This window comes from Sus scrofa, chromosome 2 (assembly GCF_000003025.6).
Source record: "Sus scrofa isolate TJ Tabasco breed Duroc chromosome 2, Sscrofa11.1, whole genome shotgun sequence".
Classification (NCBI taxonomy): domain Eukaryota; kingdom Metazoa; phylum Chordata; class Mammalia; order Artiodactyla; family Suidae; genus Sus; species Sus scrofa.
Window position 1 is genome coordinate 66,689,572 of NC_010444.4, and position 19,588 is coordinate 66,709,159.

The following is a 19,588-nucleotide window of genomic DNA, read 5'->3' on the forward strand; positions in this document are numbered from 1 at the left end:
CAACCTCTAATCTCACCCAGAGACAAAGCCCCACCCACCAGAGGAATAAGAATCAGCTCCACCTACCAGTGGGCAGGCACTAGTCCCTCCCATCAGGAAGGCTTCAGCAATCTCCTGTACCCAAATTCAGACACAAGGGGTAAGACATCAGAAGCAAGAGAGGCTACAAACTGTATTGTCTGCAAAAAGGAGATCACACCAAAAATCTATACAAAATGAAAAGGCAGAGAACTATAACTCAGATAAGGGAGTAAGAAAAATCCCCAGAAAAACAGCTAAGTGCTTTGGAGATTATCAGCCTCTAGGAAAAAGACTTTAGACTGGGGATGATAGCAAAGATGATTCAGGACTTTGGAAATAAACTGAGGCAAAGATTGATCTTTTACAGCAAACACTGAGCAAAGAAATATAAGATTTAAAACTTAAGCAAGCAGAGATGCAAAATACAACAACTGAAATAAAAAATTCACTAGAAGCAACCTACAGCAGAATACAGGAGGAAGAAGAACAAATAAGTGAGGTGGAGGACAGACTAGTGGAAATGGCTGATGCAGAACAGAAAAGAGAAAAAAAGACTGAAAAGATATGAAGACAGTGTAAGAGAACTCTGGGACAACATTAAATGCACCAACATCCGTATTATAGAGGTGCCAGAAGGAGAAGAGAGAGAGAAAGAGACAGAAAAAATATTTGAAGAGATAATAGCCAAAAAATTCCCTAACATGGGAAAGGAACCACTCATTCAAATCCAGGAAGCACAAGTACCATATAAAATAAATCAAAGGAGGAACAACCAAAGAAACATATTAATCAAACTGACCAAAATTAAAGACAGAGTAAATATTGAAAGCAGCTAGGGAGAAGAAACAAACAATATACAAGGGAACCCCAAAAGGTTATCAGCAGATTTTCCAGCAGAAACTCTACAGGCCACAAGGGAATGGCACAATATACTTAAAGTGATGAAAGGAAAAAACCTCCCACCAAGATTGCTCTACCCAGCAAGGCTCTCATTCAGAACTGAAGGAGAAATCAAAAGCTTTACAGATATTCAAAAGCTGAGAGAATTCAGCAACACTAAACCAGCTTTACAACAAATACTAAAGGAACTTCTCTAGGCAGAAAAGAAAAAGCCACAAGTAGAAACAAAAATATTACAAATGGCAAGGCTCACCAGTAAAGGCATATTTTCAGTAAAGGAAGGAAATCATCCATGCACAAATATGTTAACAAAATCAGAAATCATGAGAAGAGGAGGATGCAAATTCAGGACACTGAGGATGCATTTGCAGTTAAGAGACTGACGACTTAAAACAATCTTGTATATATAGAGACTCCTATATCAAAACTTCAGGGTAATTGCAAACCAAAAATCTACAGCTCAAATACAACACTAAAGATAGTCATCAAACCATAAGAGGCAAGAACAAGAGAAGAAGGGAAGAAATAAGAGCAATGAAAACAAACCCCAAATAGTTAATAAAATGGCAATAAGAACACACACATCAATAATTACCTTAAATGTAAATGGACTAAATGCCCCAACCAAAAGACATAGGCTGGCTGAATGGATACAAAAATAAGACCCATATATATGCTGTCTTCAGGAGACCCAATTCGCTTCTAGGGACTTCTACATGAAAGTGAAAGAATGGAAGAAAATATTCCATGCAAACAGGAATCAAAAGAAAGCAGGAGTAGCAATATTCATATCAGACAAAATAGACCTTAAAATAAAGAATATTATAAGAAACAAAGAAAGACATTGCATAATGAAGGGTCAATCCAAGAAGAAGATATAACAATTGTAAATATATATGCACCCAACATAGGATCACCTCAATATATAAGGAAACTGCTAACAACATTAAAAGGAGAAATTAACAATAATACAATAATAGTGGGAGACTTTAACACTCCACTTACAGCAATGGACAGATCATCCAGACAGAAAATCAATAAGGAAACACAGGCCCTGAATGAAGCATTAGACCAGAAGGACTGAATAGATATTTATAGGACATTTCACAAAAAGCAGTAGAATACACATTCTTCTCAAGTGCACATGGAACATTCTTTAGGATTGATCACATTCTGGGCCACAAATCAAGCCTCAGTAACTTTAAGAAAACTGAAATCATATCAAGTGTCTTTTCTGACCATAAGGCTATATGACCGGAAATTAACAACAAGAAAAAACTGCAAAAAACACAAACACATAGAGACTGAACAACATGCTACTAAACAACCAATGGATCACTGAGGAAATTAAAAAATACCTAGAAGCAAATGACAACAAAGATACGACACTCCAAAATGTATGGGATGCAGCAAAAGCAGTTCTAAGAGGAAAGTTTATAGCAATACAAGCCCACCTCAGGAAACAAGAAAAAGCTCAAACAACCTAACTTTACACCTAAAGCAACTAGAGAGAGAAGAACAGACAAAACCTAAAGTTAGCAGAAGGAAAGAAATCATAAAGATCAGAGCAGAAATCAATGAAATAGAATGAAGAAAACCATAGAAAAGATCAATGAAATGAAAAGCTGGTTCTTTGAAAAGATCAACAAAATTGAGAAACCCTTAGCCAGACTTATCAAGAAAAAAAGACTGAGGACTCAAATCAATAAAATTAGAAATGACAAAAAGGGAAATTACAACGGACATCACAGAAATACAAAGGATCATAAGAGACTACTACATGCAAATATATGCCAATAAAACGGAAAACCTAGAAAAAATGGATAAATTATTTGAAAAGTACAATCTTCCAAGACTAAACCAAGATGAAATAGAAAAGATGAACGGACCAATCACAAGAACTGAAATTGAAACTGATTTAAAAACTTCCAACAGGAGTTCCCGTTGTGGCTCAGTGGTTAACGAATCCAATTAGGATCCCTGGCCTTGCTCATTGGGTTAAGGATCCGGCATTGCCGTGAGCTGTGGTGTAGGTCGCAGATGTGGCTCGGATCCTGCATTGCTGTGGCTCTGGCATAGGCTGGGGGCAACATATCTGATTAGACCCCTAACCTGGGAACCTCCATATGCTGCGGGAGCAGCCCTAGAAAAGGCAGAAAGATAAAATAATAAAATAAAATAAAATAAAATAAATAAAATAAAATAAAAATAAAATAAAATAAAATAAAAATTAAAAAAAAAAAAATAAAAAACTTCCAACAAACAAAAGCCCAGGACCAGATGGCTTCACAGGTGAATTCTATCAAACATTCAGAGAAGACCTAACACCTATCCCTCTGAAACTGTTCCAAAAAATTGCAGAGGAAGGAACACACCCAAACTCATTCTATGAGGCCACGATCACTCTGATACCAAAACCAGACAAAGATACCATAAAAAAGAAAACTACAGGCCAATTTTATTGATGAACATAAATGCAAAAATCCTCAACAAAATACTAGCAAACAGCATCCAACAATACATTAAAAGGATTATACATCATGATCAAGTGGGATTTATCCCAGGGATGCAAGGATTCTCCAATATCCTCAAATCAATCAGATACATCACATTAATAAACTGAAGAATAAAAACCATATGATCCTCTCAAAAGATGCAGAAAAAGCCTTTGACAAAATCCAACACCCACTTCTGATAAAAACCCTTCAGAAAGTGGGCATAGAAGAAACCTACCTCAATATAATAAAGGCCATATATGACAAACCCCCAGCTAACATCATTCTCAATGGTGCAAAGCTGAAAGAATTCCCGCTGAGATCAGGAAAAAGACAAGGATATCCACTCTCGCCACTACTATTCAACATAGTTTTGGAAGTCCTAGCCATGGCAATCACAGAAGAAAAAGAAATAAAAGGAATCCAAATTGGAAAGGGAGAAGTAAAACTATCACTATTAGTAAAACTAAAACTATTTGCAGATGACATGATACTATACCTAGAAAATCCTAAAGACACTACCAGAAAACTGTTAGAGATCATCCATGAATTTGGCAAAATTACAGGATTACAAAAGTAATACACAGAAATCAACTGCATTTCTATATACTAACAACAAAAGATCAGAAAGAGAAATTAGGGAAACAATCCCATTTACCATCTCAAAAAGAATAAAATACTTAGGAATAAACCTACCTAAGGAGACAAACGACCTGTACTCTGAAAACTATAAGACACTGACGAAAGAAACAAAAGATGACACAAACAGATGGAAAGACATACCATACTGTTGAATTGGAAGAATCAATATTATCAAAATGACTATACTACCCAAGACAATCTACAGATTCAATGTAATCCCTATCAAATTACCAAAGACATTTTTCACATAACTGGAGCAAAATATCTTAAAGTTTTTTTGGAAGAACAAAAGACCCAGAATAGCCAGAGCCATCCTGAGAATGAAAAATGGAGCTGGAGAAATCAGGCTCCCTGACTTCAGGCTATACTACAAAGCTACAGTCATCAAAACCATACGGTACTTGCACAAAGACAGAAATATAGATCAGTGGAACAGGACACTATGGGATACCACCTTATACTGGCCAGAATGTCCATCATCAAAAAGTCTACAAACAATAAGTACTGGAGAGAGTGTGGAGAAAACGGAACCCTATTACACTGCTGATGGGAATGTAAATTGGTGCAACCACTGTGGAAAACAATATGGAGATTCCTCAGAAAAGTAAAAATAGAACTATCATTTAATCCAGCAATCCATTCCTGGTCATCTATCGAGAGAAAACCATGACTCAAAAAGACACATGTATTCCAATGTTCATTGCAGCACTATTTTCAATAGCCAAGACATGGAAATAACCTAAATGTCCATCAACAGAGGAGTGGATAAGGAAGATGTGGTACATATGCACAATGGAATATCAGCCATTAAAAGGGAAGAAATAACAGCATTTACAGCAACATGGATGGACCTAGAAATTATCATGCTGAGTGAAGTTAGACAGTGAGACACCAACATCATATGCAATCACTTACATGTGGAATCTAAAAAAAGGACACGATGAACTTCTTTACAGAAGACACTGACTCACAGACTTTGAAAAACTTAAGGTTTCAAATGAGACAGGTTGGGCAGTGGGGGGATGTGCTGGGGGTTTGGGATAGAAATGCTATAAAATTGGGTTGTGATGATGGTTGTACAATTATAAATGTAATAAAGTTCATTGAGTAATAAATAAAAAAACAAAATCTTCAAAAAGAGTTGGTAAAATATTGCTCTGAAATGATAAACTATTGTTTCACAAAAAATACACAGTTTTAACTACATGCAACCAACTATGATATAAAACATAATGAGAGATTATATATTTTGCTACCTACACGTAACAGGAAACACCCACAGATTTCCTAACAGAAGGATGGTGTTTATTCTCATATGAACCATATAAACAATGGTTCAAGGATGCTACTGCCTAATGAGGCAGAGAAACAAATTGTCGTGCCTTTCTTTTTGGCTGCACCATTGTGTTTTTGTTTTTTGGTCATGCCCACAGCACATGAAAGTTCCTGGGACAGGGTCAAACCTACAGCAAAGCAGAGACCCAAGACACTGCAGTGACAGTCGCTGGATCCTTAACCACTGAGGGAGGCCAGGGATCAAATCCACATCCTCACAGACACTGTCAGATTCTTAACCTGCTGATCCACAATGGGAACTCCCCAAACTGCTATTTTCAATGGCACTTTAAAGAAGAATGAATAGCATATCATAAAAATTTAAGCCTAATCGCATATTAGAAATACAATTTAACCATGGATCCAAGAAACTTCAAAATGAAAAAACTAAAAATCATTATTTGATTAAATGAAAAATCACCACCTTTTATGTTGTGAAAGACAACTTATAGAATTAACTCAAATTAATATTCAATTCTGAAAACAGTAGAACTCCAAGATGCAAGAATATACTTTAAGATCCTTAGTAAACACAACATTTTAAAAACAGTTCTTTCAAATCAAAGACTTTCTGGAATATTTGCATAGATTACTTTCCATCAAGTAATCTCATGTTACTTACATTTCTATGTCTTTGATGTGAGTTTTCACATCTAAGGATGTGGACCAATTGAAGTCTTTCCCAAGCTCTCTACAAATAGGAGGTTTTATCTAGTGTATATTTTCATGCCTTCTTAAATTACTATGATAAGAGAAGCCTTTCCCCGCATTCTTCACATTTTTATGGTTTCCCTCCAGTGTGTGGTCTCATGTGTCTTTGAATGCTTGAGAGACAAATGTAGGCTTTCCCATATTCCTAACATCCATAGGGCTTTCCAGTGTGAGTTTCTTTCGTGCACTTGAACATAAGTGGAAGTGAAGGTTTCCCCACATATAAGATATGCAATCCTAAAGACCAAAAAATGAAAAAATAATTTTAAAAAGAAGGTTTTTTTTTTCTTTGCCATGTGTATGCCACATTCTTTACAGCATAGGGTTTTTCTCCAGCGTGGATTCTTTCATGACTTTGAAGAGAACCGAGAGTACTCAATGCGTTAGAACATGTTTTACATTCATATGGTTTCTCTCCTGTGTTCCCAGAAGGAATCGAAATAACTGAAGTCTTTACCACCCTGCTTACATTCATAGTTTCTCTCCCCTGTGGATTGATGTATTTGAATAGTTTTTGGACATTTAAAGACTTTTTCACATTGTTTACATTGACAGAGTTTCTTTCCATTGTTACTTGTTTCCGGTATTGGAAGAGAACAAGGAATGCTTCCTCACATTTCTTACATTTCTTACATCTATAAAGTCCATCTCCAATGTGTGTTTCTGTGTTTTTGAAAGCTTGTGTGCCACATGAAACCTTTCCCACATTCCCTATATTCATAGGAGTTTTCCCCAGTGTGATTTCTTTCATGTATTTGGAAACAGTTTTGAGAACTGAACCTTTTACCACATTGCTTTCACTGATAGGATTTCTCTCCTATGTGATTTCTTCTGTGTGTTCAGAAGGTTTCTTGATATAGAAAGGCTTTCCCACACTGTTTACATTCATAGAGTTTCTTTCCAGTGCGACTCACTTGATGTGTTTGAAGAGAACTGGGATAAATGAATGTTTCCCCACAATCTTTACATTTATAAGGTACATCTCAGGTGTGTGTTATCATGTGTTTTCAAAAAGGTGGGAGCCATGTGAAAGCTTTCCTACATTCCTTACATTCAAAGAGTTTTTCTCTCGGGTGGATTTTTTCAGATTTGGAAATCTGTTTGTGAACTGTATCTCTTACCACATTTTTCAAATTCATAGGGTTTCTCTCCTGTGTGAATTCTTTAATATGTTTGTAAGGAATCGGAATATCTGTAGGCCTTCCCACATTTCTTATTTCCACGGGATTTCTCTCCAGTATGAATTCTTTTTTTCTCTCCAGTATGTATTTGAAGAGAAGTTGGAGAACTGAGGGCTTTCCCACATTTCTTGCCTTTATATAGCTTCCCACTGTATTTTTGGTAGTCTCATGGTTTGTGTTCAATGTGACATCTCATATGTCTATGAAGGATGAATGACCCATAAAGACTGTTCCACATGCACTGCATCCTCATGATTTTAATCCAGTAGTTTTCTTGTTTGGATTGAGAGTTGGAAAAAATGCTGAACTTTTCTCCACATGAACTATTGTTTTTACTTTCAGAGAATCTCTCTACCATAGCACTTCTGTAAACAATCAGAAGAGGGAGTCCCTGTTGTGGTTCAGTGGTTAACGAACCTAACTAGTATCCATGAGAATGAAGGTTCAATCCCTGGCCTCACTCAGTGGGTTAAAGATCCAGTGTTGCCATGAGTTGTGGTGTAGGTCGAAGATGTGGCTAGGATCCCACATTGCTGTGGCTGTGGTGTAGGCTGGCAGTTGTAGCTCTGATTAGACCCCTAGCCTGGGAACCTCCATTTGCCAAAGGTACAGCCCTAAAAAGACAAAAAATAAAATAAAATAAAATAGAGAGAGTGAGAAATATTATTAATGATTTCTTTATTAATCATTATAAACTAATTGTATTTATTATGATTTATAGGAATAGTATGGTTTTCTATCTGTGTGAATTGTTAGAAATTTAATATACTGACTTCACACTTTTCTTAAAAACTGGTATTAAAATATAGAGTTTAATAATGATTGCAAGTTGAACTATTTTGCAGACAGTGAACATTTATATCACATTTAAGAAAATATTGTTGGTAGACATTTTCTAAGAATAACTAAATTTGAAAATGAGGCTGTTTGTTTTGTTTGCTTCTTTTAACATTTTCATAATATACCACAATTCTCATGAGACAAATGCTTTGTCTTGTAAGTGTGCCTCACTTTAATTTTCTCCCCTGGTTTTTGTCCTGATCTTCAATGCTATGATCTTTCTGTTGTGTTTCTGAAATGCAGATCCAGGAGTTCCCATTGCGGCACAGCAGAAACCAATCTGACTAGGAACCATGAGGTTGCCAGTTCGATCCCTGGCCTTGCTCAGTGGGTTAAGGATCCAGCGTTGCCATGGGCTGTGGTATAGGTTGCAGACAAGGCTTGGATCTGGCATTGCTGTGGCTCCGGTGTAGGCTGGCAGCAACAGCTCCAATTGGGCCCCTAGCCTGGGAACTTCCATATGCCGCAGGTGTGGCCCTAAAAAGACAAAAGACAAAAGACAAAAGACAAAAGAAAAAAAAGAAAGAAAGAAAGAAAGTAAAAGAAAAAAAAAGAAAGAAAAAGAAAAGAAATTCAGACCCAGAAAAATTAGAAATTATAAAAAAATTTTAGATCCTAGGTCCATATTGAGCTCTGACCACACCTAGCTTATTTACCAATGTCTATCCTTCCCTATATTCCATATTTTGGAACAATATTAATAGCTAAGAAACACTTGTTTTCTAATTGATATCTCATTCTTACCTATTGAGGCCAGGTTCCTGAAGGTTTCCTGCAGCACATCTCTGTAGTTTCCTCTGTGAAAGATGCAGTAAAGCCCATTCCTCCAGGGTGAAGTTCACGACCACATCTTCAATGGTCACTGAGTCCGAAACACTGGAAACATGTAAAGTATGATGTATCATAAGACTTACAGAACTAATATTCACGCTCCCTTTATTGGATGGTTACACGTGATTCTGTTCTTTACAAAGAGTTATTCTATGACTTGATCATGAGAAACTTACTTTCCACACTTCCTTAATAACTTAAGAGCATCATGAACAAATGAAAATTGTTCTGATCACATTATAGGTTATATCTTATTATTGGCAGGGCCCACAGAACTTTGGAAAACGACAGAAATGCTATACCAATGAAACATATGTTTTAAGAACATATTCTTATGAAAAAATTCCTTTATTTTCTTCCTTATGATGCAACATTTACAGGACTCCATGAGGTAGAGGTTCAGGACTCTATGAGAAATAAATGAATAAAAACACAGTGAAGAACTAAAAGTTTTGGTTTGTTTTTTGTTTTTCATTTTTGTCTTTTTTTTTTTTTTTTTTGTCTTTGCTATTTCTTTGGGCCGCTCCCGTGGCATATGGAGGTTCCCAGGCTAGGGGTTGAATCAGAGCTAGAGCTGTAGCCACTGGCCTACGCCAGAGCCACAGCAACTTGGGATCCAAGCTGCGTCTGCAACCTACACCACAGCTCACGGCAATGCCGGATCGTTAAACCACTGAGCAAGGGCAGGGACCGAACTTGCAACCTCGTGGTTCCTAGTCGGATTCGTTAACCACTGCGCCAGGGAACGCCTTCATTTTTGTCTTCTTAGGGCACCCATAGCATAAGGAGATTCCCAGGCTAGGGACTGAATTGGAGCTATAGCTGCCAGCCTACACCACAGCCACAGCAATGCGAGATCCCAGACATGCCTGCAACCTACACCACAGCTCACAACAATGCCAGATCTTTAACCCACTGAGCAGGGCCAGGGATTGAACCCCAGTCCTCATGGATACTAGTTGGGTTTGCTAACCACTCAGTCACAAAGGGAACTCCTGGAAGTTTTTTTTTTCCCCTAGTCCCACCACCTAACGTGAGAGTCCAGGAGGCCTGTAGAAATCACACGTTTCACAAAGCCTAGGTGGCAACATTGTCCAAAGTCATCCAGGCCTTTTAAAAGAGTTTGGATGCAGCTACCCAAATATAAAAATTTGGAGGGGAAATATTGCCTTCAAGATTGGTAACAATTAATCAGACTCTGTTTTTCCTTTCTCTATATACATAATTTGATGCAACCAGAGAGTTATTTGAAACTTAGAGCTCTAACATGGGGAAGAATAACTTGGACCACAAAATCACTGTGCCCATGTGCCTCAGGGCTGCTTCCAGCCAAGTTTTAGACACACGGTGCAAGAAACTCTTTTTTCATCAAAACTTAACAGTATACCCTGGGCTTACTATACTGGAGGAACAGGTTAAGAGCTATGGTTTGGAAGGGAGTTCAAAGAAGTCCACAATGGTGTGATGGTGAATTTTCCCATGATTATGAAATATATAAAGTTTTTATCAGTGGTCTTCTGCAAACTAATATCAAGTCTCCTGCAGTTTCCAGAACAAGTCTTTCCCAAGCAGCCACTATAGCTGCTTCAGCACAAAATCTAGTATGTAATTTATGAATTTAGAAGCTGTGACTTTTAATCTCACAAGAAGAAAATGAAAAAGTCTGAAACAAATAAGTATTCCCAGAGCCATAAGAACACAGACTTCAAAGGGCAAACTGATGTCTCTGACACTAGGAAAGAAAAATAAACATGTTTTACAAATATGCCCCAAACTATCTTTTCTTAAAGCCTGTGCTCAAAAAAATCTCTTTCAGAGTTCCTGTTGTGGCTCAGCAGTTAATGAATCTGACTAGCATCCGTAAGGATGAAGATTTGATCCCTGGCCTCGCTCAGCGGGTTAAGGATCTGCCATTGCCATGCGCTATGATGTAGGTTGCAGGTGCAGCACGGATCTCATGTAGCTGTGGCTGTGGTGTAGGCCGGCAGCTGTAGCTCTGATTAGACTCCTAGCCTGGGAACTTCCACATGCCACAGGTGTGGCCCTAAAAAGCAAAAAATAATAATAATAAAATAAAATACATATAATAAAAATAACTGAAGGAAAAATACAGAAATAGAAGATATATGTTAACAATCACTGAGATTTTTCTAGACAACTGTAGATCCATGAAGCTCAACAAATACTAAATAAGAAAACTCCTAAAATGGAGACCAAGGCATATCACATTCAATCTAAAGAAAAAAAACAAAGGTAAAGAGAATACATTGTAAGAAGACAGAAGGGGAAAATACACTTTAGGTATAGAGAAACATAGATTAGAATCAAATTGGATTCTTTTCAGAAACAGAAGCAAAAAAAAAAAGAGAGAGAGAAGAAGCAAGAACTGAGTGGACTGAAATAAAGTTTTTAAATTAAGGGAGTTTCCATCATGGCTCAGTGGTAATGAACCCTGCCAGTATCCATGAGGATGGGGGTCAAGTCCTGGCCTTGCTCAGTGGGTTAAGGACCTGGCATTGCTGTAGTTGTGACATAGGCCAGCAGCTGCAGCTCTGATTTGACTCCCAGCCTGGGAACTTCCATGTGCCGTGGGTGTGGCCCTAAAAAGAAAGAAAAAGTTTCGAAATTAAAAAACTACTTTCCTAGAACAAAGGCAACAAACAGAAACAGTACAAGGTGTGGTAAATATTAATCCAACTATATTCATCACCACTTTAATCATCAGTGGTCTCAATACAATCCAATACAATATCTGAAAGACAAATACAGTAATATCATTTTTTTTGTGGCATGTGAGAGTTCCAGGGCCAGGGATTGAACCCACACCACAGCTGAGTAATATCATATTTTAAAATTGTAATTATATATTGTCTACAAAAAACTTGATTTAAATATGAAGACACAGAAAAATGTAATGTTGAGCAAATGCAGACAAGCACTAAGAAAGGCACAATGAAGGATTCATCACATAAAAGGCAGAATTTGGAAAAACTAAGCCATTTTGTTGGAATCAAGATACAGTTGGTTTCCACCATTCATACCTTCTGCAGGCTGGCCTCCATTGTCTGGTTTTGAGCACTACTGTACCAAGAGGGTGACTGTACCATTGGGATGAAGCTGGTGAGATTTTACATGAAATTGAGGCATGAAATTGTAACCACTAATTAAAGAATGGAACACAAGTCCACAGAAATATCACAGGTGTAGATGTCAACATGAACACACATCTTGGAGTTCCATTGTGGCGCAGTGGTTAATGAACCCGACTAGTATCCATAAGGACTCGGGTTCTATCCCTGGCCTCGCTCCATGGGTTAAGGATTCGGCATTGCCATGAGTTGTGGTATAGGTCACAGATGGGGCTCGGGTCCTAAGCTGCTGTGGCTGTGGTGTAGGCTGGCAGCTACAGCTCCTATTTGACTCCTAGCCTGGGAACGTCCATATGCTGCAGGTGTGGCCCTAAAAAATACAAAAGACAAAAAATAAATAAATAAATAAATAAGAATACATATCTTAAAGGTGTGAAAATGACCCTGAAGAACAGGGAATCTGTGCAGCTGCAAACACTGAGTATTCCAGGAAATAACATTCGATATTTTACTCTGCCAGACAGCTTACCTCTGGATACACTTCTCGTGGATATTGAACCGAAGGTGAAATCTAAGAAAGAGAAGTTATTACAGGAAGAGGCTGAGGACGAGGAAGAGAAAGAGGGGGTCCTAGGCAATAATGTCTCTCAAGATTACTGTTTCAAAGTGATATGTGATTAGGGATTTTTTTTGTACAGGTTTTGTTTGTTCATGTCAGTATTTATTTATTTATTTATTGTCTTTTCAGGGCTGCACCCGCTGTACATGGAGGTTCCCAGGCTAGGGGTCCAATTGGAGCTATAGCTGCCAGCTCACACCACAGCCACAGCAACATGGGATCCAAGCTGCATCTGCAACCTATACCACAGTTTACGGCAACGCTGGATCCTTAACCCACTGAGCAAGGCCAAGGATCAAACCTGCATCCTCATGGGTTCTTTTTTATTTTTATCTTTATTTTTTAAATTACTCAAATGAATTTATCACATCTGTAGTTGTATAATGATCATAGCAATCTGATTTCACAGGATTACCATCCAACAGCCCAAGCACATCCCCCCACCCCTCAATTGTCTCCTCCGGAGACCATAAGTTTTTCAATGTCTGTGAGTCAGCATCTGTTCTGCAAAGAAGTTCAGTCCATCCTTTTTTCAGATTCCACATGTCGGTGAAAGCATTTGATGTTGGTGTCTCATTGTATGGCTGACTTCACTTAGCGTGATAGTTTCTAGGTCCATCCATGTTGCTAACGCATGGGTTCTTAACAGGTTGAGCCACAACAGGAACTCTTCAACACCTCCTTATCAAAAGCTATACATGACAGCAGGCCAAATATCAAGAAAAATTTGAACTGAACAGCACTGAAACAATTCAATTTGATTGTAAGCCATGGAATACTTCATGAAACAAGGGTAGAATACACATTCTTCCCAAGTTTACTTGGAACATTCAAGGAGACAGAAAACTTTCAGGGACATAAAACAACCTTAATCTGAAAGAACAGGAGTTCCTGTCACGGTACAGTATTTAACGAATCCGACTAGGAACAATGAGGTTGCAGGTCTGATCCCTGGCCTTGCTCAGTGGGTTGAGGATCTGGTGTTGCTGTGAGGTGTGGAGTAGGTTGCAGACGTGGCTTGGATCCCGTGTTGCTGTGGCTCTGGTGTAGGCCGGCGGCTACAGCTCCAATTATATACCTAGCCTGGGAAATTCCATATGCCACAGGATCGGCCCTAGAAATGGCAAAAAGCCAAAAAAAAAAAAAAAAAAAAAAAACTGAAAGGACAAAAATCACACAAACAATGCTCTTAAATCTCAAAAGCATTAACCTAGCCATCAATAAAGCAAGAGAGTTGGAAAAGTCCCAAATATGCAGATTCCACACACATTTCTTTTTCTTTCTTTCTCTCTCTCTCTCTCTCTTTTTTTTTTCTTTTTAGGGCCGCACCTGCAGCATATGGAATTTCCCAGGCTAGGGGTCTAATTGGAGCTACAGCAGCCTACACCACAGCCACAGCAACACCAGATCCAAGCCTTGTCTGTGACCTACATCACAGCTCACGGCAACACTGGATCCTTAACCCACTGAGCGAGGCCAGGGATCGAACCCGCAACCTCATGGTTCCTACTTGGATTTGTTCCTGCTGCGCTACAATGGGAACTCCTCCACACACATTTCTAAATAATACATGGGATCAAAGTAGTTTCGGAAAGAAATTAAAACTAATTTTGAGCTAAAGAGCGGGATGCAGCAAAAGCAGCACCTACAGAATTTATACCATCAAGCAAACACACTGGGGAAAAAACAAAGAGCTGTAAACAATAATACAAGCGTCTACCTTAGGAAACAATTTTTTTAAAAAAAGATGTAATTACAAAGTAAGGAGAATAAAATTATGATAATCAGAAAATAAATTAACAAATTGTGGGAAAATGAAGGAGAAAACATTTTTAAGCTAGTTCTTTGACAAGGTGAATAACATTGAAAAACATCTAGTCAAAATTATTAGAAGGGAAGACAGACATTACCAATACCAGAAAGGAATAGATGGAATATGAAAATAGAAAAGGATTTGATAAAATCTAACTTCCACTTATGATCACAAACAAGAAACAGAGGGGACTTCTACTTCCTGACAAAGAACATACATATTCATGAATCCTCTAGGTAAATCCAGACCTTTGCTGTCTAGGACGTAATTATCTCTGTGAAACATCTGAAAGATTCTCCAACAACAGATAGCCCTTGGAGTTAATAAGACACATACCAAGACTGAAAGATAATCGATTATTTTTCTATAGACTCACACAGAACTTGGACAAAGAAGGAAAGGCAATTCAAATGAAAAGGAAATTTTTTAAACAAACAGTGCTGAATATAATGGATATTCACATACAAACTCAGACACAAACAAAACAAATGTAGACATGGGACTTACACATTTTACCCCCCCCCCAAAAAAGTCTCAAAACACATAACAGATTTAAATGTAAAATGCAAAAGTAGTAAACTCCTAGAAAATCTCATAGGAGGAAATATAGGTCACACTCAGGTTGGTGATGAATTTTCAAATATAACAATAAATGCAAGGTTTATAAAAGAAAAAAGTATAATTTTATTTTATTAAAATGAAAAATGCCTCTTCTAAGAAAGACTATGTTAAGAGAATAAAAAAGAGAAAATCTTTGCAAAACAGTTTTGTGGTAAATGACTGATATTCAAAACACCTAGAGAACTGGGAAATTCCACATGCTTCAGGTGTGGCCTTAAAAAGGAAAAAAAAAAAAACAAAACAGCAAAAAACCTCAACAGTAAGAAGATAGCCTAATTAAAAATGGGAAAAGATTTGGACAGTTTCCCATAGAAGATATAAAGAAGGGAAAGAAGAAATATGAAAACAGACTCAACATCAAACATTAATGAGAAACTGCAAATAAAACAATGAGCTAGTACTTACTACACACTGCCTTAATGGCTAAAACGCAAAACACTCAGAACACCAAATATTGGTGGAGATGTGAAGATAATCCTCATTCATTGCTGGGGGAATGGAATTTGGTGCCTCTACATGGAAGACAGGAACTTTCTTTCAAAACAACATATATTTTTACTGTGTATGATAAGATCCAGCAATCTTACTCCTGGTTATTTGTCCAAACAAGCTCAACGCTTAAGTTCACACAAAACCCATCCACAAATATCTGTACAGGCTTTAGTCATAACTGGCATGAGTTACAGGTAAGCAAATAATCAGAGGTATATCCATAGGATGAAATACTGTTTACCGATAAAAAGAAATGAGGTATCAAGCTATGAAAACACACGGGGGAAGCTTAAAAGTATATGGCAAAGAAAGAAGGCAATGTGACAAAGCCATATCCTGTATGATTCCAAGTTAAGTGAGGTTCTGGAAAATGATCTTTTGGTTCTGAAAGACTTGGGGATTAGAGGAATTAAAGGATTAAAGGAGGAGATGAATCAACAGGTGGAGAACTGAGAAAGTTTAGGGAAGTAAAATTACACTACATGTGCAGAAATGATGAACACATGTTATTATACATTTGCCAAATCCATACCTTTTGTACCACAAAAAGTCAATAGAATGTAATCTGTGCACCTGAATGCATCAGTATTGGTGCAGCAATTGTAACAAACAGACTGGTCATGCAAAAGATTTAAAAAGTAGTGATTACTGTGTGGATGCAGAGGTGTTATGTGGGAACTCTATAATTGCTGGTCAGTTTCTCTGTAAACTTAAAACTGCTCCAAAAAAAGCTGAAGTCTGTTTAAAAAAAAAAAAAAAGGAGTTCCCACTGTGGCTCAGTGATAACAAACCCGACCAGCATCCATGAAGATGCAGGTTTGATCCTTGGTCTCGCTCAGTAGGTTAAGTATCCAGCATTGCTATGAGCTGTGGAGTAGGTCGAGGATGCAGCTTGGATCTGGTGTTGCTGTGGCTGCGGTATAGGTTGGCAAATGAGCTCCGATTCGAACCCTAGCCTGGGAACTTCCACATGCTGTGTATGGCCCTAAAAAGACAAAAAAAGACAAAAAAAAAAAAAAAAAAAAAAAAGAATCGCTTGTTACAATCCACCCTGATGACTTCCTGATGCTTCACTACATGTGATGACCATTGGGTTGGGTTCCTCATCAAGGATGTCCCAGTCAAGGGATGAAAGGCAGCAACTCTCCACTGAGCCCATCATGCACCAGGCTGAACTGTCATCCTTAGTCTCTGCTCTCCCCACATCTGTGCCTTCACTTAATCCCAAGCAACTACCCAGGGAACCAAGGTGTAGAAGGGTGGCTCCTCTAGCACCAGAGCATCTTTCAAAGGACTGAAAAAAGAAATACCATCTCTCCACTGGGAGAAATAACCCGAGGGCCAAGGTTTGGCTCCTCATATCATAAGCAGGTGTCAGTAGCTGATATTTCCAGGACCAATGTCATAACAGGCACCTCTGTGGAAGCCTCTCTTGTCAAGAGATCCCAGTATGTGGGCATAGTTGCAGCTTTAAAGGTATATCAATGTGGGACCTAGGGCAGTGCGTTGCATCAGAAGCCCATGGACAACTCAAGACCCTCTTCCACAGAGCCTGCAATCACTGCCAGCAGGGTTAAAGGCCTCCTCGGAACACTGATTGCTTTAGAGATCTTAAGGAATCTCAGCTTAAGTTGGGTTTGAATATACTGCTGTGCCAAACTGAGACTGTGGGTGTTGTACCTCATAACCCAGCAGGGAAGGATCTTTGTTGCAAAAGATGCAGGACCAACAGCTCCAGAACTACTGAAAAGTTTTGGTGAGCCTTCTGCAATCTCACCACCTACTAGCTGCCATTCCCTGTCTTTTCTTTAACTTCCTCTGAAATAACTGCTCTCTTTAAAGTAATGGCTGGAGGGAGTTCTGTTGTGGCTCATTGGTAACAAACCCAACTAGAAACCACGAGGAAGCAGGTTTGATCCCTGGCCTTGCTCAGTGGGTTAAGGATCTGGCATTGCTGTGAGCTGTGGTGTAGGCTGCAGACGAGGCTGGGATCTGGTGGCACTGCTGTGGCTGTGGGGTAAGCCGGCGGCTAGAGTTCTGATTTGACTCCTAGCCTGGGAATGTCCATATGGTGTAGGTGTGACCCTAAAAAAACCAAAAAAAAAGTAGTGGCTGGAGTTGAAGGATCCAGCATTGTCACTGCTGGGGCTCAGGTTTGATCCCTGCCTTGGGAACTTCTGAATGCCACAGGCATAGCCAAAAAAGTAGTGACTATCTTTTGGGTTGACCTCATTCTAGTCATTCATTGGTGACTAGAATCATCCTTCTAGTCACCAATCCCCCTACATCTAACAATGTCTGGGCAAAGCTGGCCTCAGTCACACCTTCATTCTAAACTCAGGTAGGTTCCTGCTCAGACATCAACCCAGGACCACAGTTAAGAGGGCCCCCTTCTTATACTCCTGCTCCCAAAGTACCAGGAATTAACAAACTGCCTACTCTGTACATAGAATGCAGGCATGGTGGGGTCACCACTGCCACACAGGGCAGCACAGCACAGGGCACAAGGAAAGCTCCCCAGCAAACAGCAGCTCACAGAGCAGGAGCCTCTAGGCTTTCTCACCAGCCTGTCCAGGAAAGAAGCACCAGGGCAAAAGGGAGGGGTACGGATGAACTTTCAGTAGTCAAACATCAAATAGGTGGATCCCAAATAATCATTACAACAATATAAACTGTAAGCAAAAGAGGCATCTGCATGGAGTTGTCTGTACACAAAGAAATACTATGAGGATGATGAAGGCTTGATCTAAACTGATTATCCGAGGATGGCTGGAGTTTAGAGCAGAGGAGTAGAGCAAGATACGTTGGCAGTCTTCTTAAGTTACTTTTCCTTTCTTTGGAGTTGAATTTTAGCTTTTCTACACAGGAAATCACAGCAAGATTTGATTCTTTAAACAGTAATGGATGTAAAATTGCAAACCACAAAAAAATGAATGACCCTGTGAAGGGTCAGTCCCTAAATGAGGGCAGGGCCACCCAAGCAGCCACAGGAATAATCTCTGAGAGCTTCCCATACCCTCCCCCATCCTGTAAGCAAGGAACTCTCCCTCTCCCAGGCTTCCATTATCACACGTCAGGAGACTCTGGTGTTGCTGTGAGCTTTGGTGTAGGTCACAGGTGCGGCTCAGATCTGGCATTGCTGCGGCTGTAGCTTAGGCCCCTAGCCTGGGAACTAGGCTGCACGTTCAGCCCTAAAAAGAATTTTTTTTTGTCTTTTTGCCTTTTCTAGGGCCCCTCCCACGGCATATGGAAGTTCCCAGGCTAGGGGTTTAATCGGAGCTGTAGCCACTGGCCTACGCCAGAGCCACAGCAACTCGGGATATGAGCCTTGTCTGCAACTTACACCACAGCTCACGGCAATGCCAGATCCTTAACCCACTGGGTGAGGCCAGGGATTGAACCCTCAACCTCATGGTTCCTAGTCGGATTCGTTAACTGCTGCACCATGACAAGAACTCTTAAAAATTTTTTTTTAAATAAAATAAAATGTCTAGGCCAAAGGAAATCATGATTACAACCCAGAAAGTACATCACCCCACACCCCTGTGCCCTTGCACCCCCAGATTTCAGGGCTCTGCAGCTTCTTGCAGTATAAAGACAACTTGAGGTGGGTGTGAACAGGTAGAAGCAGGCAGGGGGAGGCTGTCCAGGAAGAGCCAACTGGGCCTTCGAGTACCTCCCTTTGCAGGTCAAAAGGGGCCTTAGCTTGAAGACACTCACCTCACACTCTGCTCCCCATTATAGTCACTCTTGACCAACACTGATATTTTAAATACACAAATCTTGTTTAAACAACTGAGCAAAAATCACTCGAACCCAGTGTTTATGTGGAAATTAAAGAATGAAATTATAAACCACTTTACCAGTTTACCCGGAAAATCCCAAGTATCTATTCTTTTCAGAGAAAAATGTCAGTCAATTATTATTTCCCAGGCAAGGTTATTTATCACATAATTAATTGTTCTTTCATACTCTTTGTCTGCAAATCTAAATCTTGG

The 19,588-nt window shown here is 39.1% G+C and overlaps 1 protein-coding gene across 1 annotated transcript in view; it reads right to left on the reverse strand.

Annotated features, from left to right (window-relative positions):
- Positions 1 to 19,588, reverse strand: part of LOC106508100 (zinc finger protein 791-like) — a 60,906-nt gene that overhangs the window by 39,129 nt on the left and 2,189 nt on the right. Inside the window, exon 2 of the mRNA XM_021083744.1 lies at positions 8,870 to 9,001. The gene's annotated coding sequence lies outside the window, so the exon portion shown is untranslated. The remainder of the gene's footprint in view (positions 1 to 8,869; positions 9,002 to 19,588) is intronic.